The sequence below is a fragment of the Cynara cardunculus genome (assembly GCF_001531365.2).
Source record: "Cynara cardunculus var. scolymus isolate 2C chromosome LG 9, CcrdV1, whole genome shotgun sequence".
Classification (NCBI taxonomy): Eukaryota; Viridiplantae; Streptophyta; class Magnoliopsida; order Asterales; family Asteraceae; genus Cynara; species Cynara cardunculus.
The window spans coordinates 11961696-11988477 of NC_037536.1; the positions used below are offsets into that span (position 1 = coordinate 11961696).

Here is a 26782-nt window from a genome sequence, read left to right on the forward strand (position 1 = left end):
AAAGAAATTATATGTAGAGAAATAACATATTCAAGGTTAGAATAATATTTTAATATACCAAATTATCAACCCGACCAATCCGTACGGGTTGGGTTGGGTTGGGTTAAGATTTTTCCAAACTGCAAGCATTGGGTTGGGTTGTTCAAATGTCTTCAACCCGATCAACCCAACCCATGAGCACTCGTACTCACAATCCTATTATCATATGTTTATCAGTTAAACAACATCGAAATTGCTAAGAGGCCGTTTACTTACCCGATAAGCGTGGATCGCGTAACTTTTATCACCTAATGCGCATGGCAAGGACTGAAAATCTTACCTGATAAGAGCGATAATAGAGATAGTCTTACCCGGTAAGTGATGGTGAAGACTCTTACCCGAATAAGTGTTTACCGGATAAATTGTTGCATACGATATCGTTTCAATATACTACAATCTTATCTGGTAAAATAGATTATAGTATTGACTCCTACCGATAAGAGTTTACCGGGTAAATATTTAGATAAACAGACTCTAACTATTTCTTTTTGTTTTTTCGTATTAAAACATTTTGATTTTGAGTTTTGATTCTAATGATTGAAATTAGTCAATTTTCAATGAAAACTAGTGTTTTATAAAAATATCTATAATGGTTTTCTTTACGATTTGAAGCCCATTTGATTCGAAAATCAAACTGAAAAATCGAGTAAATAATATAATTTTAAATCCAAACCGAAACAAAAACCAAAATCTGAATTGAAAATTTTAGATTTAAACTCAATATTAAATATTTATAAAACGTAAACTGAAAGTTCAAGGGCCGTTTACCAAACGCTTACCCGGATAAGCATTTACCAAATCACATTTTTTCATCGGATGAATATGAGAAGAACAAAGAAACTTATTCGGTAAGAACGAGACAAGGACCATGAGTCTTACCCGTAAGTGAAGGTGGCGACTCTTACCATTGTAAGCGTTTATCGGGTAAATTGTTGCATATGGTGTCCTTTTGATGGACAAAAATCTTACACGCTAGGTAAATAATAGTGTTAAATTTTACCGATAAACACTTACCGAATAAATGTTTGATAAACAGTACCTGAACAGTGATTCCGGATGGTTTGGTGGGTTTTTTTTGGTTAACTCTTTGTTTGGACGGTTTAGTTAGCGTACGGACATGAATGGATTCAGAGTCATTATTGTAGTAATTTGGATCTGATTTGTTGATTAAATCCTATTTTTTAAATATTTTTTTTACATTTAATATTCAACTTGCGCTACTTTCTTTGTTCTTTTCACATTTAAAATATATTTGGATTTTTCTTTTTGTGTATATGTGATTGTTTTTAAGTGCTCAAAAGTGTACGGTCTTTCTATTACTTATAAATATTTTTTTATTTTAATTAAAATTATTAACGTATAATGTTTCTGGAAAATAACAAAACTACATAAAAGTTGTAGAACAAAAATATATCTTTAAAAAAATAATTTCCGATTTATATATTGTTTAGAATAAATATAACGAAAACAGTTGTTTGATTTATAATATGTGAAAATATATTGAATCCTCTTAAAAAGATTTTCACAAAAATTCAAAGGTTCCACATATCTTAAGATAGTATCAGAGTTGGGGCTATCAACCCAAGGGACTCGCACACTCTTTGGATTTTCATTTGTGGGGCAATGTCTAGTCTCCATTTCAGGGGCACGTTAAATCTCATATCGAATCCAAGAAAGAATAAAAATCTTCTTTCTGGCAACGAATGTTCAAATGCGGTGATTCCAAGTTACCCGCAAAGCAGGTGGTTGCTTTGGAATTAATCGGCTCGTATAGCGGGTTGGATATTCAAGTTAATAAAAAAAAATCCCACATAGACTATACTTTGACCATTTTTTCTCTATATATGTTGTAAACTCTTTACTTTTTCAAGGCTCTTTTGAAGAATAATTATGGGGTTTTAAAACCCTCACCCATATGTTTTTCTTTACGACAATCCATGCCCATCTAGCCTCCATCATATGCTTATAGACATGTATAATATGAACTTGTTTCTGTTTGGTATTTGGTTTTGGTTGGTTTACTGTCGAACAAGATTTGCTTAGAACTTTCCCTCTAAATTGACTTGTGGGCCCAACGCAGCACTTTAAATAAAAGCTATTTTTGTAAAATTTTATTAAATCGCGTGATATCAGTGTCTCTTTTTTCAAATTAGATAAAAAAAAGAGGAATAATAAAACTTTTTGTAATTTATCTGATGATGGTACATTAAACATACGCGAAAAAGAAATTTTGGATAGATGTTTGATGTAGAAGGGTTGCTCGTGACATCAAAACGCGGCATGGGTTTAGATGATTTTTTAGTAACTTTGTCTTGTCCACTGAAAAATACAATCGTTTATAATAATCCAAAAGTCATGGTCTCTGACTTGATGCGTCATAAAAAAAATACATGTTTACACACCTTCATTTTATTAAATTTAATGAAATAATTTTTTTTTTGATTTTTAATTATAGGTTGTTTTACATCCTTTAATTTAGTTCAGTTGGTAAAAAGGTAAAGCGACTTTGTCTGAATAAACAACAGGTCACCGGTTCAATCTCAGGTCTTCCACGTTAGACTCAGTCGTCGAGTGAGTCAAAAATGTCCCCTTACGTTGGTATATTTAACGATAGGTTTCGTGTAGGGCTGATTGGGATTGTCGTGCCCATGTTAATTGGTTTTAGACTTTCGAAACAAACCCGAATAATAAGTAGGAAAAAAAACTTAAAGTAAAATGACATTTATGTTATCATAATCCTTAATTAATAACACAAAAAGTGCTTATATTTCAATTATTGTTAAAAATACTTTTTATATTTTTAATACATGTAATGATTTGAGTTTGTATTAAAATATTATATGAAAAATCGAAAGCAGAACAAGGCATTTCACAATGACTACTCGATGATTCTAAAACCCTGAATCATTAAGTGTTGTTTGTTTACATTTTAATAATTTCATTAAGAGTTGAATCTTGTTTTACAAAAAAAAAAGGTTTGTCTCTTAATGGTTTTAAACCCTCTGAATGATTTTGTATCATAGGTCTCCTTTAACTATTCAACGCTTTAATTTCATTGTAAACAATTATATTTTTTTTTACATTATATCATGAGAGCTTCTTAATCATTCTGTACCAAATCATTCGGTAACTGCCAACAAACCCTAAATCTTTATAATTATAGATTTTTTAGTAATTCGGATCGTTGAACAAATTAACATATCATTTCTCTGTAGTTACTAAGTACATAACTGGTTAAAATACATGCACCCACAAGCATTCATCTCATTAATTTTTGAAATACAAACCTGATTTGTTAAAAGTATATGAAAAATGTAATTCAATATTATTAATTCTAAAATAGGGACAGAAAAGGTAGCAAACAATGAAGCAATCGCAAGACAAAAGTATCAATCTGCACAAAACAAGCATTACACTTTTTATTCCCACTGTTTTTAGAACACACCATACAAAGTACAAGTAGTAAAATACAACATTTAAAGCTGAAAGTACAACTGTGTCAAGCACCAAACTAAATCCATCTCTTCTCCAAATATTGGAAGAGACAAAACAGAGCAAACATAAATACTACTACATACCCTCATGAGATCTGATCATCCCCTTATAAAAATAAGGATATATCTCATGAATACATACATACACACACACACACACACACACACACATATATGTATATATATATATATATATATATAAACACACAGTAGAGTATAACATAGATAGATTATGAAATGACTAAAGAGTCCTTCCATCTTCACCATGAAACCAGCTCTTAAATCCTGGTGGTTGTGGGTGGTGGTGCAGGAGCAGAACAGTCGTTCTGGGTGTCATCTTTCTTGATCAGACCCAAGAAATCACCAGCTCTCGAGACTGCAGAAGTCAAGGATTCTGCAATCCCTTCAAAAATCTGAGCTTTGACTTTTCCCCGTCTGGAACAGGAAGGAAAAGCCGTCGTTGATTTCTTCACTGGGGGTGTTGGAAAAGTTGCCGCCATTGATGGATCAACAAGAACAACAGACCTTCAATCTACCAAATTGAAGCCTAAAAACACAGAATCTATAAACAAAACTAAGCAGAATCACGATCAACAAAAGGGTAATCGAGAAAAATCAAGAAGATGGAAAACAGAGGAGCAGAATCGAAGTTTACACTACGGAACTTTTTCAACGAGAAAGAGAATATCGAGGGTTACGGGGGTCATGGTTGATTGGGGATGAATTTGATTTAGTTGAAAGAGGATTTGAGCAATGGGGTTGGCTGCTTTTTTATAGCCAAATTCGAGGGGGAGGTAAAATGTAAATATGTTGAAAGTTAGAGGACTGAACTGTGAAAGTGAAGGGCTTTTATGCTTACGGTACAAGGTAAAGAGTGGTAATGACAACTGGCCCTCACTCTCCAGAAGCTTTAATTATCACCAATTATTGCAAATTCTTTGATATTAGTTTCAGAAGCCGGCCGTCCTCCGCCACTTTCAGAACTTAAGTGGTAATTGCCATTTATAAACGACTATCCTTATTCCTTAATGTTGTCTTAAATATCAGAAATATGTTTTATTTTCATAAAATTCGAAAAATATGCTTAATTATTAAAATCTAAGATTGATCAGGGCTTGTTTGTCAGTTGCTGAATAATTTGATGCAGAATGATTGAATGGTCAAAATAATTAAGAGGTTTTCATGATATAGTGTAAATTAAATATAATTGTTTGGTAATTGTTTACAATGAAATCATGACACTTATGGCGTGTTTGGTTTGCTAGAATTGAAGGGATTTGGAGGGATTTGGATTTAAAATCCAATCCAATCCTGCGTTTGGTTTGTAGGAATGGTAGGATTTGAAAACCTGGGATTCATTTAAAATCCCACCAACACTGGATTTGAGAATCCTTTCAAAATAGACGGGATTTGAAATCCATTCCGTGGGATTTCTTTTTTCCCCTATTACCGTCTCCATCTTCTCATCGCCTCCTCCAATGCTCACTGTCTCCATCTTCTCCCAGCTTACCATCGACTCCTCCAAACCGTCGTCGCTCACCGTCTTCGTCGCCGTCTCCCACGGTGGTCGTCGCTCACCGTCTCCATCGCCGTCTCCCACCGTGGCCGTCGCTCACCGTCTCTGTCGCTGTCTCCCATGGTGGTCGTCGCCTCCCGTCCCCTTGCGAAGCTGCCGCCGATAAACACTTCCTTTTCGCCGCCTTCTCCCATCAAGCAGTAGGTAAATCCCTTTTAAACCCTAATCATGTCCCCTTTTCTTGATTTAGTTCTTCACGAAACTGCCGACCTAACCAGCTTCATTATGTGTGGGTGTGTATATATATATTGTATATATGTTTGAATACCCTGTTCTAACAACAACTATTTTGACATATTAGGTTAAATTTTTCAATGATATATATATTGCATTTTGGTTGATCTTGAGCTCAAAATACTTTGTGGGTTTCTGTCTCCATGAATAGTTGTCCATGATCTTGCTGACATTGCTTACCTAGAATTTTTGTTCTCAATCCAAATCCAAATCCTACAAACCAAACGCAGGAATGGATTTCAAATCCAATCCAAATCATGCAAACCGAACACATGAATGAATTTTAAATCCAATCCAATCCAAATCCCATGGAATCCAAATCCCTCCTGGGAATACAAATTCCTCAGAAACAATCCTGCAAACCAAACGTAAGGGAGGCTCAGAATGCAAAATCATTCAGAGGGTTTTAGAACCATTAAAATACATACTTTTTTTTTTTGCCAAACAAGATTCATCTTTTAATGATTCAGATGTTGTCTCTTAATGGAACTATTAAGAGATAAACAAACACCATTAAGAGATAAACAAACAACCCCTGAAACACTTTCGGACACAACCATAAATGTTTAAAATAGTTTCTATAAAAAAAACTCAATTGACGTTTAAACAATTTCGATACTTAATTTTGTATTTACGTTTTATTTTTAATTAGTTCGTCAAACGCTTTCACATTGAATTATTGATGGGTTTTAAGTCGTTACAGTAGGTTTAGCAAAACGAATAAAAAACGAAATTTTATAATTAAATATATAAACATATTTTTTTAAATAAATTTGTAGTGAAGCATGTTCTTTATATAAATGGGACGTTTTAAGCATAGAAATATAAATTTCCAACTAAAACAAATAACGTTATATTATTTTCTTTCCTTAATAACCATAATATTTATATTTTAATTAAATACTTAAAATTATGGTGAAAATGGATGGATGACGTAATAGTAGACTTCAATAATCAACCACTTTTGTCTCGTATTAATCCCATTTTTCGAACATAAGACACACTTTCGTGTCCAACTATGTGTGGGTTTTTTTATATTGCTTTTATTTAATCATTTTCGTATTAATCTCATTTTATTTATATTATCAATTATCAATTCACATTATTATCTTTTATTTTCATGTTTTCAAGATACTTTTGACATTTTTTACTCATGCTTTCATTATCTCATACCTTTATGTCTTCTATTCATCCCCCAAGGTTAGATTCAAATTCATATTTTAGCATGAATTATTAAAAAAATTCTCATTCATCTTTCATTCAATTGCTCTATAACTCTTTGTCTTGCTCTCCATCTTTTGATTCTTTGTTCTTGGTGTAAATCGAACATATTTGTGGAGTCGTTTAAATATGTTGGATTCTAAATATATTGGATTTTAAACTGTCATACAATTTTTTTTATCGATAGACAGTAATTGGAACCATAACTTTTATTTATTCAAATTGTACTAATATGTAAAAACCAATTGTAACTTATATCATCGTTAAATATTCTATAATAAAACTAATGAAACTTCAAAATCATTAAAATTCACGGCTCCCACCGCATTGAGCGGGTACGTAACTAGTTTGATCACAATAATCTTCTATTTTTTTTTTTAATTTGGCGTTCATTCTTAAGCCATGGTTAATAACCATAAATTAACTTTTGTATTTTGAGTTAAAGTTTGAAAGTAAGATATGAGAAAGAGGTGTATCCATGTTGGACAGTTTACGACATTTATACAATTCAATTTAATTATGACGGTTTAAAAAAAATCCTAACTTGCCTAACCCGTTTTGAAAATATAATTTAATTCAACTCGCGGGTTAGTAGTTACATATATTTGACGAATAAAAGCTTTATAGGACATAAGTTTATACAAAGGTCATATCTAAAAGTGTTGCAATAGTTTTATATAACGTTTTTTGAACGTTTCAACAAATTTTTTATGATGCTTTTTAAATAAAGTGTCATATTAGCTAATTTATACAACAATTTTGATATACACTCATCTATTTATAGGACATTTGTGTTTACATGACACATTTTCAATCGTTTTGTATAATGTAACTAATACGGTAATTTTATTTCAAAAGCGTCATAAAAACTTGTTAAGACACCAAAAAACGTCATATAAACATATTGTAACACTTTTAGATATGACATTTTTTTTGTTTTGCCCTATCAACTTAGTCTTATAAAGTATCATATTAGGACGCTTGGACATTCTAGACGTCTATAAAGTTGTATTCAAGCTTTGTAATTTTCTTTGTAAATATTAAAAAAGGGAAATGCTTAAAAGGGAATTTTAACTTTGAAATCGTAAATTTTCTTCCATTTTTTCTAGACACCCTCTAGAAATTTTTTTTGGCTCTGCCCCTGACTACTAGCATTTTCTTTCTACGAAAGTACAACATCAAATGAAAGAATCTTTGGACAGATAAATTCGTTAACCATAGCTCTATCAACATCATTCATATTCTCCAGCACATCCATTTTGTTGTTGTTGCAAAAACGATTCCAATAATTTTCTTCTATTGGATATTTTGACATCATTATTTAGTGGTGAATCTCTTTTGGTAACGTACACATATAAACATAAATTTACACCTTATTAATATACGTATATAATAAATTAGTATATTATATATAGATATAAATACAATTTTATCCAAGATATATATTAGTTGCAGGTTGAGTTGATCTAGGTAATCCAATTTTAACCCTGTTAATTGACGATTTAACCATGTGGTGGGTTGATAATTTGGCAGTCTCACGAGTTGGGTTTAATTGGGTTCTTAGTGAGTTGGGTTAGGTTATATGGTTTGACATTTTTTTTTTGTACACCCTTAACCTAAACTTTGGTAAGTATGAAAAACATCTTTATGGTTCTCAAATTGCTTTGAAAGTGGTCGCTGTAATTTTCTCAATAAGGAATTGTCTAAAAAAGAAAAATTGTCAAACGATATTTTTTTATACGTTTGAAATTATTTTTGGAAAAAAAACCTTGGAACTAATTTGGGCCTTGACCAGACCAATTCTAGTGACCAATTATGGTTAAAGGAGACAAGGTAATGGGTTTTTGGTCGAGACTAGGACTCGAACCGGTTATGTGGGAACCGGTTACGAAAAAGAAATTAAAGACCGTTTCGGAAACGATTTGAACTCAGTACGGGATCGATTTTTGACAAGCTTTTAACATAATACATTAATCAATTTGTTTTAATCTAAAAAATATAATAGATAACAAACAATCAATTTAGCCCATGTAATTGTTAGTACATGGGCCGGAGGCCCAATATAGCATCGAACCCTAGAACACCAGTTAGGTTTCAAAATCCACCATCTTTGCCTATATAATCAAATCATATGCTCCTGCTAACATATCATAGCTTCTCAGATACACTTTCCCACTAGAAATGATTTTGTATCAAAGTTTTCGTTTGGTTTTAGGGTTTTAATATGCACGTCGCACCCCGGGCTTCTCTGAAATAACGAATTGGATGAAGAAGAAAGCCCCAATGCTCGTGCTAGATCAGATCTATTGCCGTTAAGTGTTGCAGTTCAGCCTTTTTGTACCTTTTTTAATGGCTGTTTCTGTGTCAAATTGACTGCTACATATCATCAATTATAGGTTAAATTTTGTATTCTCCGCCTCATCACATCTTAAGCTTTTTTCCTTGGTTCAATTTTTCTGGAAGGAGGTATATATGTAAGTATTTGCGTTTTATTGATTTGTTTTTGTCGGCAGTGACTTGATTGATTTATCCGCGCTTCTGAGAGCAATCAATGAAGTAAAGGATATAAAAATGGTTGAATTTCTTAATATGAGCCGATCTGTGTGAAATTGGAAGATAATTTCATTTAAAATGTGTTTTGATCATGTTTTTGTTCGAGATTTTGAAATATTTATGCAGTGATGATTGAATACACAGCTTTAAGCCAGTTCTGCTTCTGAAAATTCATGATAGATAGAGCTGTTATTTACTCTGAGCATTATTAATAATTTAGTCTTAAAACTTTTTTCGATTTTTCCGGTGAGGGATTAATCCAATGGTTTTACGAGGAGAATTAGTCGGTTAAAACTGTACTTGTTTAATATTACTGGATTTAAACTAGCCTTGATTTATTCAATTTAGACGATTTGATATTTCTATGTTGTTGCATTGATTATATATTTTGAGTGTTCTGTTTTTTCATTTGCCGATGATGAAATAATCCAAATGTATGAGATATGGTGGATCCGAGACCTTGTTTTACAGGGAGAACCACTTGGTTGAAGCTGTACTTCATTTGATATTACTGGATTCAGATGAGGCTTAATTTGTTTATGTTTATGTTTATGTTTATGTTTATGTTTATGTTTATGTTTATGTTTATGTTATTGAGTTAATTGCATTTGTTGAGTTTTAACTATACTTTTTACCTTAAAATCCAAAAGGGGTTTAGAGTCTGAAAAAACTCAGAGAGCAGTGTGTTGTCTATCAGCTTCTTCTTTCGTAATATTAACGAGAATGGAGTTAAATAACAGCACTACATTTTGTTTGTTCTTGTTTAACTAATCGCCTGATAGGAATTGTTTAAATAAAAGTTCTAATCGTGAAAGAATAGTTTCTAAGCATTTTTTCAAAAAATGGGCATTAATTTCTAGAATTTTCATGTTGTTTTGAAATATATAATGTTTATCTATGTTAAACAGAACAAATAAATTTGCAGACGTTTGTTACCTTTGGTGAAGTTTGAACCCTTGATGTGTGATTCATACACTGCTAGGTCAATGGTTATTTGGTGGGTGTTATGTTTATGTTGATATAACTCAATCTAGTATTGTATCAGCAATCTGAATGTAGTTGGTTGTGGTATACAAAATCGATTGAATTTATTTGTTTATATGTAACCATCTTAATAATCTGTCCGCAAGTTTATGGTATATTGTAGCTGTTTGTATGTAGTAAATGTACTAATCATATGTAAGTTATTTGAATACCAACATGTGTTAATTGAAAAAGAGAATAAGTTCAACAATCAATGAGAAGCAATTTATTAAAGAGAAATTTATAAAATTAACCATTTTACACAACCCTTTGCCACAAAATTACCATATGTTAGAGTTTTTGCCGGAATTACCACCTGGATCACCTCCGGGGGGGGATCCGTATTATATGGGGGCGACCCCCCCTTTAAGCCTTGTAAAAAAGAAAAAAAGATTTATTCTTAAAAATCGAGATTATTGTTTATTTTACGTTGACCGTGCCTTTGACCTTTTCCTCGTTGACCGTGCCTTTGACCTCGCCTTTGGGTGTAAGGCATGGTCAACGGCATGGTCGACGAGGAATGAACAGTAATCTCGATTTTTGAGGGTAATTTTTTTTATAAGGCTTAAGGAGGGATTGCTCCCATATAGTACGGATCGCCTTCGGGGGCGATCCGGGTAGTCATTCCGGCAAAAACTCTAAAATGTGGTTATTTTGTGGCAAAAGGTTGTGTAAAATGGTTGGTTTATAAATTTCCCTCTAGCAAACTAATGTTTTGACAAGTAAAAGCAGCAGTAACATACAATTAAATTATGCTGTAAAGAAGTATCACAACATTAGCAACCAACATGGTGAAATTGAAAAAGGAACTTCAAGCAAGATGCTACAGGGATGGAAGAACACCGTATAAAAGGCAATTTGAAGAACCGAGCATTTGACATAATCAAATTACGTTCTAGACTCTAGCCTAAAATGCCGATTACCTAATTGCTTATGCCGGTAAAAGTTGTCATCCTCACTTATCGAGTCAAGCTCTTCATTTTTTTCATTACTTTTATTGGGTAAGATATTTGGTTTTTGTCATGTTCATCTGGTAAAAAAAATTATCTGATAAATACTTACCGTATAAACGTTAAGTAAATGACCCCTTAATTTTCACGATAAAACGGAATTTTCACATGAAAAAGATCAAATCTTTACATGAACACAACTCATCATAGGAAACAATACGAACCTTTTAATTGTTTACTTAATTTGAAACTTATTTTCAAATAGTAATACAGTGTGAGATACAATCAAAAAAACATACAACTTTACTATTAAATTATTTGACGTTAATCGCCTGATAGGAATTGTTTAAATAAAAGTTTTAATCATGTTTTGTATTATTAGTTTTACGTATTACAATATATAAATATTTTAGAATAATAATTTCCTTATAAAATTCATTAAAAAAGAATAATTTTTAAGCATTTTTTACAAAAAATGGGCATTGAATTCAAGAGGTGTCATGTTTTTTTAAATACATAATATTTATTTATGTTAAGTAGAGTAAATAAATATGCACACCTTTAACAAACACTTATCCGGTAAGCATTATCGGTAAGACTATAATTTACTTACCGGATAAGATTTTAATCCACAAAAACAATACCGTGTGCAACAATTTATCCGGTAAACGTTTATTATGATAAGAGTCGTCATCTTTACTGGATAAGACTTTTGGTATTTGTCTTGCTGTTACCGGATAAGATTCTTGGTTCATATCATATTCATCCGATAAAATAATGTGACTTGATGTTCACTTACTCGAGTAGCTTTTGGTAAAAGGCCCCTAAATGTATGCAATGAAACCATCAAGAAGTCCTCTATTAATTGCGCTATGTTGTGCAAAAATCTGAGAAATTAAACTCACTTGATTTCATTCCTTCTTTTGTTATTTTTATAAATATTTTTGAATAAAATCATTTTATAAATATTTTATTGAATAAAAACACGTAATAATAAATTACTAATCACCTAAAATATGAATAAAGTTATCTATGTGAATTAATCTCTCTGTATAAATTGATAATGTTTTTGTTTGGTAGAGTTTTTGATAAATGAAATGAGTTTGTATTTCAATTGTGAAGGAAAGTTTGAATTTTGTTTTTGATTTTTTGTGTAAAACTCTCTCCTAACTTACTTAATACGCCAAATCTTTATATCATTAAACCAGTACAAACAATTAAAAATGATTGTATGTCAAAATGTTCATTTTGTTTTTTAGATTCTCAAGATGAAAGAAGTAAGATTTTTCATACTTTTTGATTCCAAAACTTCCTCGAAGAAAGAAGCTTAAAAATCTACAATTTAAAAAAGGGGAGTGCTAATGGCACCCCTTTTGATGTCAGAATCAGGTCATTCAAGCATTGAGAATGTAAAAAGCATGTATTGATGTTGATGTGTGTGAGGAAGAAATTCATGGATAGGTGTGCATTAAGCAATGCATAAGGGTGCATTTAGCCCACCACTTAAAAAATTCTCCAAAAAAGGATTACTGATAACAATAATAAAAATTTTAAAATATTTAATTAGGAAAGAGAAATATTTTTCTGTTATTCATACGAATGAGAAACCTTGAAAGTAAATGTTTAGAACAGGAAGAGATAATATTTAATAAATTGTATTGAATATTTTAATAATATAATTAATACTGTAATTTTAAAAATAGACAAAAAAATGTTGAAGATAAATGTAATCTTTTTTGAAGATTTTGACTTTTGATTCTTCATTTTGAAGAATCTGTTAGATATGTTTTAACGTTGTGTTTTCAAATTTGAGAAGAAAATAATAGGAAAAAGGAATGAAATAAATAAATAATAATTTTCAAGTTGTTAAGTATTGACCGATGTTTTTGCAAAAATACATTTATTTACTTTTATGTGAGTTGTAATCAGTGGCAGATCCAACATTTTTGTTCAGTGGGGTCACTTTTGAGGTAGATTAAAAGCCCGCAAAATCGTCCGATGTGTTTTTAATCTAATTACAATGTTTGGAAGGTTTTTAAAGTTTTTTGGTTGATTTCGAGGATTTTTTTAGTGTTTTTGTCGATTCCGAATAACTTTTTTTGTTTTTTTGATTGATTTAAATAGATTTTTTTGGTTAGAGTAACGGTTTTGCTTGGGGTTGAGGGCCCGTGGAAAAATGTAATGGGGAAAAGTGAAAGGTAAATCATATAAAACCTAAATTTTAACCTATGATTTTTTTTTTTGAGTTTTTGACTGGGGTCCCTTCCCCCCTCCTTTTTGCTACTGCATCCGCCCCTGGTTGTAATCGATACGTAAATGTGTAATTTTATAAATATTTTTAATTATTTTTATTTCTTTCATTTTCTTTCCTCCTGTATTTGTATGTAACGTGTTGGAAAGAAAACCGGTCTTATTTTTTTCTCTCATTTTCCTCTAAAAAACCCCAAAAGCACACGAGATTTCTTTAATCTCCCTCATTTCCTTCCTTTCTTCCCTTCATTCGGAAAAAAGGGATCGAAAACACATCGTAAATGAAAAAAATTGTTTATTTTATTGTTTTTCAACTGAAATTAATTGTATTATCATGTTATATAAAAGTTTATTTGCAATTTATTAGGATATTAAATATAATATACAGTATTTTATTAAAATAATTAATATTATAATCTCAGATACAAAAACTTGTTTGGAGTTAAAAATATTTTTTTTTTCTAAAATTATGATTTTCAATTATTTATTTATGAAATTGGATTTCTAATATATATATATATATATAAGATGCTAATATTAAAACACAAATCCGTTGTAGTCTAGTTGGTTAGGATACTCGGCTCTCACCCGAGAGACCCGGGTTCAAGTCCCGGCAACGGAATTCTTTTTAAGTTTATTTATTTAATTATTATTGATCTTTTATTTATCAACGGAACGGTTTTAGGGGCATCGTATGTAATAATTACTCGGTAAGCGTTAACCGTGCTAAGAGTTATCCCCATCACTTACCGGGTAAGACTCTCGGTTCGTGACTTCGCTCTTATCAGGTAAGATTCTTGGTCCTTTTTCATATTCATCCAGTAAGGGGATGTGACTTGATAAGCGCTTACCCGATTAAGCATATAGTAAATGGCCCCTTAGTACGGTTCACATTTTTTATTAACGTAATGGTATTGTTTTTTTTTATTTAGAATCATATATACGCCTAAGGGGATCTTTGGTTGGTTTTTCATTAAGATGTTGTTTAGTTGATTTTCTTATTAAATCATGTATAGATAAAATTGGTTGTATGAATTAATTTGTCTGTATAGATTAAGAAAGTTTTTCTTTGGAAATGTTTTTTTCACAAACGGAATAAGCGTGTTTTATATTAGGCGGGATAAGTTAAAACTTGGTTATTTTGCGTAAATCTCCCGTTTAAAAAACTTGCTGAATAAACCGGTTTCTATATTATTAAGTCACCATCAAATAGTCATATATAAAAGACCAAATAAGTTGTGAATCTTGTCAAACCCATCAAGCTACTGACTAGGAGTGTAAACGATGCGAGACAACTCGCGAGTTACTCGAGATCGATTCGATCAAAACTCGGTCAACACTCGACTTAAATAAGCTCCTCAAACTCGAACTTGACTCAACATATTAACGAGTCGAGTCGAGCTGCTCAATACTCGACTCAAAAAACTCATGAGATACTCGATTTTTTTATATATAATTAGTGTTAAAAATATAAGCGAAAACAACTTATGATATTTATGCACGATGAAAAACTAGTTCATATCATACTTCAGGTTTTTTTTATTAACCTGGATATCCAACTCGCTATGCGAGCCGAATAATCCCAGGGCAACTACCTGCTTTGCAGATGGCCCGGAGTCACCACATTTGAACCCCCGTGGCCACAAGATGATTTTTATTACTCCTTATATTTGAACCTGAGATCTCCAGGTACTTTTGACCTTTGGAGTCAAGCTCAAACCAATCAGACACCACCCTTGTGGTTTAGTTCAGGTTTTTTGTTTTCAACTTAACAAGTTTAATGGCTAATCAACTTAATTGATTAAGTTATAATAAGTGTTTGATTTTAACTTAAATTAAGAGACGACTTTAACATGGTGTAGCTATTACGATCAGATTTTCCTTTTTCAAAATTCACTGCTTACCAACAAATGTATAAACTAAAAATTGTAATTAAACAATGATACCTAATTGTTTTAAATATATTTTAAGTTATTAAGTATTCTGTTATGAACCCGTTGAATTCATATTATCCATGTTATTTTAAATAATTCATTTTTTTGTCGTTTAGAAGATTTATCAAACAATTTATTTTCGTTCAACACGTATGTAGACAGAAGGTTAAAATGGTAATTTTTTAGTTATTCAAATTATTAATTCAGGACAAAAATCAATTAACAATTTATCTTAATCATTCAGACATATTAATACGTACATATAGATTAATATATTCATAACTTAACGGATAAAAAGTAAAACTAACCGCTAAGTTTTTTAATCAATATAACAACTTAATCCACAAGCATACTGTAAGTTGTATGTTATACTCACGACACGTGTCACCCATATATACTACCAACGAGCCTTGTAAACCTAAAGGGTCGCACACAAATAACACGTATGCTTCCACTAAAAAAAAGAACCTAAACATGTGTACCGTTTTGTGATTATTATAATTACAGGGTTTAATCTATAAATATGTATGCTTTAATGTTTTTAGATAATTATATAAGATATTATTAGATAAATAAATAATCATTTTAGATAATGATTAAGCCTTATTAAGAGTTATGGTCAATCTAAAAGACTGACTATATAAATAAGGCTTAGGGGCTAAACCAAAGCAGATGATTGAGTTCTGATAACTAGTTGTAGCCTCAAAACCCTTACGATACAATTATAGAATTAGGATTCTTTGGGCTAGCACCCGGTGGGAGTTCCAAGCGTGTTCGTGTGTGGACAACCGATAGAGGAAACCTGATTTGGTTTCTTAGTGTTACATCAAAGTTTCAATTTCAACCACAAGGTAAGTATTTTAAACACCCTATGGTTTGTGTAGATTCGTTTTAATTGTCAATGGATCCGGCTTTGGGTTTTATTTAGAAAAAGAAAATCTAAACATTTTGTAGCCGGGTTCTGTTTTTACGCTGCGTTTTATCCGGTTATTTTTACAAACTAAAACCCATACAATAACTAGTTCTTATTAACATACTTGTTGACCTCGTATATTTATGAGTTTTTCAGCTGAACATGCTATATTATAACAAAAACTAAGGAGTCGTCTATTATTGCTTATCGAGTAAGCATTTTTCGATATCACTCACTTTACTGATTGAGATGACAAGAACCAAAACTTATACTCGATAAGAGGCATAACAAGAACTGAAAGTTTTACCTGGTAAGTGAGGAAAAATATTCTTACTAGGTAAGCGTTTACCAGGTTTAGGACTCATACCAACAATATGTTTTGATGGCTGAAAATAGTTACATGATAAGGTAAGTGAGGTAATCTTTATTACCGTAAACACTTACTCAGTAAACATTTGATAAATAACCCTTTATAGTTTTCGTATAAATACATTGAAATCGCAGTCTTCTAAGCCCCGAATATCGAACATGACCATTAAAAATAGTTGGTTAAGGGAACAAATAATCAGGATTGGGCCTAATGTGAAGTTGGGCCTTACAAATGTCATATCTTGGTATGAAATGATGCGGACTGAGACTGGGAGTGACGACAAACGATGATTATGATAATCAGTCGGTTGAATGAACCGTAGAAATGTTGTGATCGATTGACAAAATATTTTTAGCTCGTAAAGCTATACCAATTATATCAGTTTGTTTGTTTATGTTAAACTGATAGTTCTCTATTGTTCGTTTGCCATATTATTTTGGAAAAAAAGTTGATTACTGACAATCCCAACCGGCCTCACACAACACCTGTCTCCAAAGACATTCAATGTAATGAGACATTTTTAGACCCACTCAACAGCTGAGGCTAACCGAGAGAGGAGGGGGTCAAACTCAGAACCTGTGTTGTATTTGGACAAAGTTGTTCCACCCTTTTTCAATTGAGCTACTCAGCAGAGGCTCATCTGCCATATTATTACATTAGCCTCTATTATATGTGATAAATAGCATACAACTATAAAACTAACAACCGTAACTGTAATCTCTTATATTTTATGTGCAAAAACTAAGGGACCGTTTACTAAACACTTACTTGGTAAAAGTGCTTACTGGATAAATTTTCTCATCGGATGAACATGAGAAGGGCCAAGAATCTTACTTATTAAGAGCGATGATAAGGAATTAAGGATGGAGAGTCTTACTTAGTAAGTGAGAATGACGCTTACCCAGGTAAACACTTACCAAGTAAAATGTTACATTCGATATGTCTTGATATACTAAAATCTTACACATCAAAATGAACCATAATGTTGACTCATATCAGTAAGCATTTACCAGATAAGCAATGGGTAAACGAACCCTAATTCTTTTAATATTATACAAAGAAGAATGCAGACTCCATCATGACAAGTTGCTTTGTTAAACCAAGGGGACAATATATGCAATTTTGATACCTTTATTTTTATACTATAATTTAATTAATTTATTTTTTTATTTGGATTTTCCAGAGTCTTCTGGTATTATTTTATAATAATAATAATATTAATTAATTAAAGATTTGGACATAAAATGATTCCTAGATCTCGTTTGCTTTATATCCCTGTTGCTAAAAGTCTTTTATTTATATTAAGGAATCCTTTTTTATTATACGATATGTTTATATTTGGATGTCTCACCCACTAAATTAAGTGTCAACCAATCCTTTTAGCGGCTTTTATTTAATCATTTAATTAATTCATAAACTAAAATATTTGTATTTTAAATTTATTTCACAATATGAAGAAAGATAAATATGAATTAATTTGATACTTTTACGTAGGGTGTTCATGGGTTGAGTTGATCGGGTTGAAAACATTTGAACAACTCAACCCAATGCTTGCGGTTTGAAAAGTCTTAACACAATCCAACCCAAACCATACGGGTTGGTCGGGTTGATACTTTAGTATATTAAATATTATTCTAATTTGAATATGTTATTTTTCTACTCATAATTTCTTTTTCATTATCAACCATTTGATACAACTTATCCATACTTCTTACGTACATCACATTCAATTATTTTTCTCAATTTATATATATATATATATATATATATATTTTTTTTTCACATTTACTGAATATATATATATAAATGAGTTATATAGAGATGTGAATATATTGAAAATATGTATATATGAAGAGCATACGTGATAAGGTAATTGTCTAATGTATATATTAGTAGATATTCAACAATCATATTAAATCAAAGAAATAAAAGGATATCGGGTTCATCGGGTTGGGTTGGGTTCAAATAATAGTAACCCAACATCAACCCAATATCTACGATTTGAAAATTTTACAACTCGATCAGACATCGGGTTGCTTCGGGTTGAGTTATTTCGCGTTGGGTTAGGTTGATCGGGTTTCTGAACACCCGTTTCAGGGATTTAAAAGACACGTCATAGTGTAAGACGTGTCTTGATTGTTACAATAAGATTTTTGTAGTAACTACTGGCTGAGAAAATGAACTCAGATCAAAAAAGTTAATGAAGTAGAAAACATCATATTCCCAAAACTGATTTCAAAACAAAATAATAAAGTAATCAGTTTATTATGCGACAACGACGATGAATGTCGTGTATGCTTGTTATTATATTATAGTTTTTTTAAAGAAAGATGATAGAATCGGATGAACCTGTTTAAATTTTACGGTTATATACATCAGTCATTATTTATATTGAAAAGACATTCAGTATTTTGATTTAAATACTATTAATAGTTTTAGGCATCTTAATCTCCCCGAACTTTGGATTAAATACTATAAAAAGGTTAATTAAATAAAGTTTAAGAAATAAAATATAGGTTAAGGTGACCAAGTTGGTATTATTTAATTATATAAATTTTATTAATTAAGTGAATTATTGTATAATTTTTATTAATTAAGTGAATTATTGTACCATGATCTTAATTATATGACTTTCTTCCTACCCAAGTGGCTGTCCCCACTTCTAATTGTTTTCTTCTTCCAACTAATTAATACTCCCTTCACAATCACTACGAATATTAAAATGTATTGTTGGTAACACGTCTTTTAACTGGTAAATAAGATCATCGGTCTTTGCCATGCGTCTTATTGAATAAGATTCTCGATTATTGTCATGCTCACCTGATGAAGTAAGTGACATCCGATAATTATGCTTACCTGATAAGAGGTTAGTAAATGAACCCTTAGCAAAAGAATCTCGTTACGTTATATGTAAAATCGAACATTGGATTTTATTTCACGAAGCGTGTAATATTCTCTTTGAGATAATATATGTTTGATACTCGTTAGCCTGTTTGGTAGGGGACATAAAATAGTTATTATTACATAAAATGAAACAAAATTTAGTTATAAAACTTACAGTTTTATTAATAATGACAAACAAATGTTTTTTTTTTGAAGTATATAATATTTATATACGGCAAATGCAACAAATAAACTCACACACCCTCCTCACCTATGGTGAGGTTTGAACCCATGACCTCCTAGAAGGCCAAGGGCTACGATACCGCTAGGGCAAAGGCCTTTTGGTGACAAACAGATGTTTTTTGCAACACTCAAATTGTTTTTGGTAACTTATGGTGATACAATGTTATTCAAATCATAGATTATAGCACCAAAGTTCCCTTTATAATCTCGATTTTCAGAGTGAAAATAGAATTTATCAGTAATTGGTTTGAAAGAAAGTTGTATTTAATTTGTAGATATTTTAAGATATGTTATCGGATTTTAAACCCTAAATGTGTGACAACAATGTAGGAGTAGGCATGTGTAGGAAATCAACCGATCCAATTAGAATCGACCGATCATAATTGGATATTCAATTGTAATTGGATCGGATCGGATCAGATTGCATATTTCAACATTCAATTTGGATCGGTCGGTTCTCGGATGGCAGTTCGGAACCAACCAAAACCGAATCGAACCGAACCGACCCGACCAATATCCAATAGCCCATCCATTTAATCATCTGATGATCATCCAGTTATCCATCCAACCATTATCTAACTAATTTGTTTTCAAATTGCTTATACCGGAAATTGTTTTGTGTGAGGTTTTGAAATTTAACTTCCCTTTCGGTTTTAACACATATTAAAAGTGATTAATTAATTTGTATTATTGTTGGAGAATTGGATTGAGGTAACACACCGGATAGATCCAACCCCATCGGAGTACCTGATCGATGGAACCGAACCGATCCAATCATCCATTGGATTAGATTGGTCAGTTATCCAATGTTAATCGAATTGGATCGGTTGACAAAATCCAACATCCAACGGATGATTGGATCGGTTCGGTTTTCCTCACATCCAATGGATGCCAACCGATGAACAGGCCTATGTAGGTTGAAGTTTTATAAAGCATGAGATCTAAATGTATGTATTAATTATCAAAAATCTTACACTAAATAAAAGATGGTTTATAGGACGATAAATGTGTTTAAGTGTCTTGATTGAATACTTTATAAAACCTAAGTTGGTAGGATCAAACATTTGTATTTTTTATTGAAAAATGTGGTAATAAGTACGTGTGACGCTTTTAGATATTTTAACAAACTGTATAAACAAAAGTGTCATAAAAACACATATATTTTACAGGACATAAAACACTTTTTTTCAGATATTGTGTTATAAAAGGACTAATAGGACCCTTGGTTTCACAAATATACTAAAAACGTCTTATAAACCTATTATAACACATTTATATAAGACACACAAGTGTTTGATATTATAAATTTCAGTACAACAAAATAGTCTGTTAAGACGTTGCGATATTTTGTGTCCTATAAATCCAATTTTGTTCAAGTATTAATAAAACAAATCATTACATTTAAGCCATGCTTGGTAACCATAACTTAGGGGCCGTTTACTAAACTCTTACTTGGTAAGTGCTTACCGAATAAATTTTCTTATCAGATGAACATGACAAGGGCTAAGAATCTTACCGGGTAAGAGTGATGAGAAGGATGGAGAATCTTGCTCGGTAAGTGAAGATTACGAATCTTACTCCGGTAAGCGCTTACCCGGTAAATTGTTGCATTCAATACGTTTTGATGTCTTAAAATTTTACTTATCAAAATAAATTATAGTATTGACTCTTATGAGTAAACACTTACCGAATAAGCATTTGGGTAAAATCTTGGGAGGGTTGAACGCTAGCTTACTAAAAAAGACTTGGACGAATGTGTTCATAAGCTGGAGAAGTTTTTTTAATTCACTTTTTTCAATTATGAGTTTAATATTTTAACTAATATTAATTAAATAAAATTATTAATTAATCTTATTATTTACAATTTACAAATATTAACGTTTATCATCAAATATTAATTATAAATTATAAATCTATACTATATTATAAAACATTTGATAAAAATTATTAAAAACCATTTTTTATACGTAAAGTACTGTTTATTAATGCACATTACTTAAAACTCAAGATTGCAAGTAGAATGTGCATAAGTACAACTTATTAAAGCTTTATATCTGAATTCGTGTAACTAACTGCAGATAAACATAATCAAATACATGATAAACATCATATTTCAAATATAAAAAATCTAAAATATAATTAAGATAATCATTGAATTTTAACAGAATACTTAATTATTATCATTATAAAAATTATAATATTAAACCAAAAATAAATTATTTTATTATTAAATTTAAATTAAATTATAATAAAAAATAAATTAAAAAAAGTACATAAAAATGAAAACTTTTAAATAGTTGATTTGATATTAATATTGATATATTTTTTTAAAATTTTTATGATATTCTCAAATTTATATTTTATTCAAAAATAAAACCATTATTTTTTTAAAAAACACATAATCTATACTATATTATAAAACATTTGACAAAAACTATTAAAAATCACTTTTTATTAATGCATATTACTTAAAACTCAAGATTGCAAGTAGATTGTGCATAAGTACAACTTATTAAAGCTCCATATCTGAATTGGTGTAACTAACTGCATATAAATATAATCAAATACAAGAAAAACACCTCATTTTAAATATAAAAAATCAAAAATATAATTAGGATAATAATTAAGTTCTAACATAATACTTAATTATTGTCTTTATAAAATGTTATATTATTAAACCAAAAATAAATTATTTCGTTATTAAACTTAAATTAAATCATAATAAAAAATAAATCAAAGAAATTACATAAAAATAAGAACTTTTAAATAGTTGATTTGATAATAACATTGATATTTTTTTTTTCAAATTTATATTTTGTTCAAAAATAAAATCATTATTGCCTTCTTAGAAACACATAAAATCACATCATAACATCGACATAGACAAATAATAAAATAGAATATTAAAATCAAGATATGTCTCGCTGCATTGCGCGAGTTCTCTTCTAGTTTACAATAAGTCATTTTGTTTATTAGTTTTCATCAATATTTAATTGTTAAGTATTATTAATCATATTATTTTATCAATTATTAAATACCATTTATATATTACTAGAAGGGTACTCGCGCAATACAGCGAGATAAATCTTCATTTTAATGTCTACTTTTTATTTTGTCTCTATTGATATAATACAATTTTATGTGGTTTTGAGAAAAAGGATAATGTTTTTATGATTTGAATGAAATATAAATTTGAAGATAACATAAAATTTTGAAAAAAATAAAATCGATATTAGTATCAAATTAACTATTTAATAGTTATCGTTTTTTGATGTAACTTATTTAATTTAATTTAGATTTATAACAAAGTAATTTATATTTGGTTTAATAATATAATTTTTTATAGAGATAATATTAAAACTCAATGATTATCTTAATTATATATTAGATTTTTTATATTTAAAATGGATGTCTATCATGTATTTTATTATTTTATCTGTAGTTAGTTACACGAATACGTAAAATCACTTCTAATCTTGAATTTTAAGTAATATGCGTTAATAAATAGTATTTTACGCATAAAAAGTGATTTTTTAAGAGTTTTTATCAAATGTTTTATAATATAGTATAGATTAGTTATTTTCCTAGTCTTATTAATTATTTACCTTAACTTTGTTATTCTAATCATTATCCAATAGATTTAGTTGAAAAAAGATAAATAAAATAATTTCTGAAATATTTTTATAAGTAAGAAAAAACTCGATAAATGATTCAAATAACATATTTGATTAATGGTGTATTTTAAATATAATATATAATATCATAATTAAAATATAAGTAAGGACTTTTAGGTCATTTTAAATTTGTTAATTAAATTCTCAACTAGTGAGAACTTTCATGTTGGCCTACTCATCCGCCACCTGAAAGAGTTAGCGTGAACTATTAGTTTATTGCTAAAAATGGCTAATTTATCAGGTAATTTATCAACTACAAGCTAACTTTACAATTATCGGCTAACTAATCAGCTAGTTTGACAAAAATAATCTTAAGACATGTTAGTCTGGTAAGCTTCAACATTATGGGGGTATTTGGGATTGTTTATAAAAACAACTTATTGACTTATCCCGACGTGGCACCGGTAATAAGCACTTTTGAGTGTTTGGATAAACAACTTATACCGGTGCCAAACCGGTGATAAGAAGTTTTTGAAGAAGTTAAATTTTTCTGACTTATAATAAAATGATAAGTGCTTTTGTAGAAAAGCATAAGTTGTTTCAAGTAAGCAATCTCAAACACCCTCATAATCAAATAATATGACTAATAATGTTTTCTTAAACGAGGATATGCATTTCTTTTTTAACTGACTTATCCATCATCGCTTTTATAGGAAAGTTGTTGATATCAGTACAAGAATTTACTTTATTATAGTTGACAATCTCCTTCTGTTTCCATAATTGGTTAACGAAAACCTGATCTGTTTTGTGATAATGACTGTTTCATTATATTTTGTGAGATTTTCGTTACAAATATAACAAAAAGATAATAGCAAATTATAGCATATAAAACTCGCGACAAGAATGAATTCTGTAGCACGAAATTTGTTTGTTTTTAAAACTCAAATAAACCATTTTTTAGAAATCATATCACAAAAGCAAACGATTGAAGATTCAAATCTGATTCTATCAGCAATTTAATTTTTTTAAAAATATTTGAGAAAATAATTTTAATTTTGGTTCAAAAAATAAAACAAATTAATAAAAAAATCAAAATGTTTTAATTAAAATTTAAGATTTTTATTAGTCTCTTTCTCATAAATATTTGACTTTGGAATTCTGATTTGATTACTCAAAGAGAATTCAATTTTTATTGAAAAACTGTCAGTGATATATTTCTCTATTTTGAGACATCTACGGTATCTTACTTTCTTTAAAGTTCTTATACTGATATTATCTTTTTATCGATCATCATCGTCACCAATAAATTGACAATTTTCATTTGAATCCAAAAAAATTCCTTTAACTTTTATGGATTACGACAAATACTTTTGTACGTTATGTATTTAAGGGTGTTCTTTAAACTATTTATCGTTTTTTTTTCTTCCAAAATTTACATTAAGTAAACTCGAATGAATATGAACAAAGATTTTTTTTTATTAATCTGGATATCCAACCCGCTATGCAAACCGACTAATCCCAGTACGACCACCTACTTTGCAAATAGCTCGGAGTCACCGCATTTGAACCTCCATGGCCACAAGAGGATCTTTATTCCTCCTTGGATTTGGACCTGAGACCTCCTGATTCTTTTGACTTTTGGAGCCAAGTTCAAACCAATCAGGCACTACCATTGTGGTTATGAACAAGGATTGTTATGATCTGATCAGCTGCTAAGTTATTCGTTAATAGATAATATAATAAACAAATAAACAAATAAAAGAAAATAAAAATGGTGAATATGAGTTGTCAAGAAAGAGAGACACCCATCCTCCTGTTTGTTGATGTAAACTTGTTTGGTTGAATAATTAAGGGTCTTTATGATGTTTAAGAAAGGGGTAGTAATGTCAAATACATCACTATCAATATATGGTTTTCAATATCAACCATACGATAAAACCTACATCCACTTGGCCTTTTCTTGCCATCAATAACATGATTGAAGTATATGTAATCACCACCTCATCATTTATATTAATCATACATCTGTTCGGATTCTTTTTTAAAGAAAAATATCTCGAAACTTTTCAGTTCCGTCAGAACTTCAGTTTCATACGTTGATTTCTTTTCCAACTTTAGGTGGTGTTGTACGTGGTGTTTAACAGGGCGTTTCTTTTTGCTCTATGGAAATCGGGCATCCACTAAAGTTGGTTTATGGACCCTCCAGTCACCTTCTATCGATTCCGTTTTCCCTTATGGATAATTGTTTTTTTATATATAAATAATTTGATTCTTTGAAATACGACAACAAATAAGTTTTGGAAACCATAATCTGGATTTATTTGTGTTTGTGGGGTGAAACAAGTTCAATCTGAACGCCACTGGAGGTGCATAATATGTAGCCTGAATGATGGGGTACTTAGTGAAATGACATTTTATGAGTATGTTTAAAACCGAATTACGCATGTGCGTAGGCATACTGTTTACAAATGAGGATGGAACCAAATGGTTGAGAAAATTGGTGCACAAACACAAGGGTATTTGTGTCTAAGAAAAATTACAACCACTATTATTATTACAAATTAATTTTCCTTAGACATATGTAACTTGTTATAGTTTTCTATATAACACACACACACATATATATATATATATATATATACTTGAGATCATGTGAGATCATGTGAGATCAAGGGTTTTTCGTGAGACCCATAAGACCAATTCTAAACCCTTTGATTATATCTACAATATGAACATTCATAATCACAAAATTATCACCGTGCAACTTTAAACCATCAAAATCATTAGCTTATAAAGTTGATCAATGAACATAAACTGATGTTACGGATCTCATGAAAAACTTTTGGTCTCACGTGAACCCGACCCTATATATATATATATATATATATATAGAGAGAGAGAGAGAGAGAGAGAGAGAGAGGGAAGATCAAATGTTAACCAACAATATTGTGTTAACTTTGCAAACTATATCAACCAATCAAAGTTCATTATTCTAGTAGCTTTATGTCATATTCATAAGTTAATTACAAGGGTATTTCAGTAAATTGATTTGATAGTTACAAATCATCAAATCAATTTACATATGCATTTATAATATATATATATATATATATATATATATATAATATAATATATATATATATAAATATTTTAATCTTGATTTTTCATGTTCATTGTTTTATGAGTTTTTAATTCGCATAGGAAACACTATAGTTAAATTTTCGGTATCGATCAAACTAATATGGATAAACGCAATGGAAAAGAAATCGACAACAGTGAGAATATTAAAATGGTTGATGATGACAATTGGAGTTCAAGTTCGGGAAGTGAAGAAATTAACCAAAGCGAATGTCTTGGTAATAGATTAATATTTTTATTAGAAAAACGAATTATGTTCATTACGATATGTTGTGTTTTTTATATTTCATCTTGTATTGATAGTTTTTTTTTCTTTAATTGCACCACATGTTCATAGCATATATGTT

The 26782-nt window shown here is 30.2% G+C and overlaps 6 non-coding genes across 6 annotated transcripts; all 6 read left to right on the top strand.

Moving 5' to 3' along the window:
• The first annotated feature begins 8788 nt into the window (after positions 1–8788).
• On the top strand, positions 8789–8948 carry LOC112518787. Its single transcript, XR_003069859.1, has one exon. It is a non-coding gene; the product is annotated as a small nucleolar RNA snoR134 (small nucleolar RNA).
• Positions 8949–9071: 123 nt separating this feature from the next.
• On the top strand, positions 9072–9161 carry LOC112518786. Its single transcript, XR_003069858.1, has one exon. It is a non-coding gene; the product is annotated as a small nucleolar RNA U36a (small nucleolar RNA).
• Positions 9162–9234: 73 nt separating this feature from the next.
• LOC112518782 lies at positions 9235–9326 on the top strand. Its single transcript, XR_003069854.1, has one exon. It is a non-coding gene; the product is annotated as a small nucleolar RNA Z223 (small nucleolar RNA).
• A 202-nt stretch (positions 9327–9528) lies between these two features.
• Positions 9529–9645, top strand: LOC112518783. Its single transcript, XR_003069855.1, has one exon. It is a non-coding gene; the product is annotated as a small nucleolar RNA Z278 (small nucleolar RNA).
• A 112-nt stretch (positions 9646–9757) lies between these two features.
• LOC112518784 lies at positions 9758–9867 on the top strand. The gene has a single exon (XR_003069856.1). It is a non-coding gene; the product is annotated as a small nucleolar RNA snoR97 (small nucleolar RNA).
• A 4022-nt stretch (positions 9868–13889) lies between these two features.
• Positions 13890–13962, top strand: TRNAE-CUC. Its single transcript has one exon. It is a non-coding gene; the product is annotated as a tRNA-Glu (tRNA).
• Positions 13963–26782: the final 12820 nt, after the last annotated feature.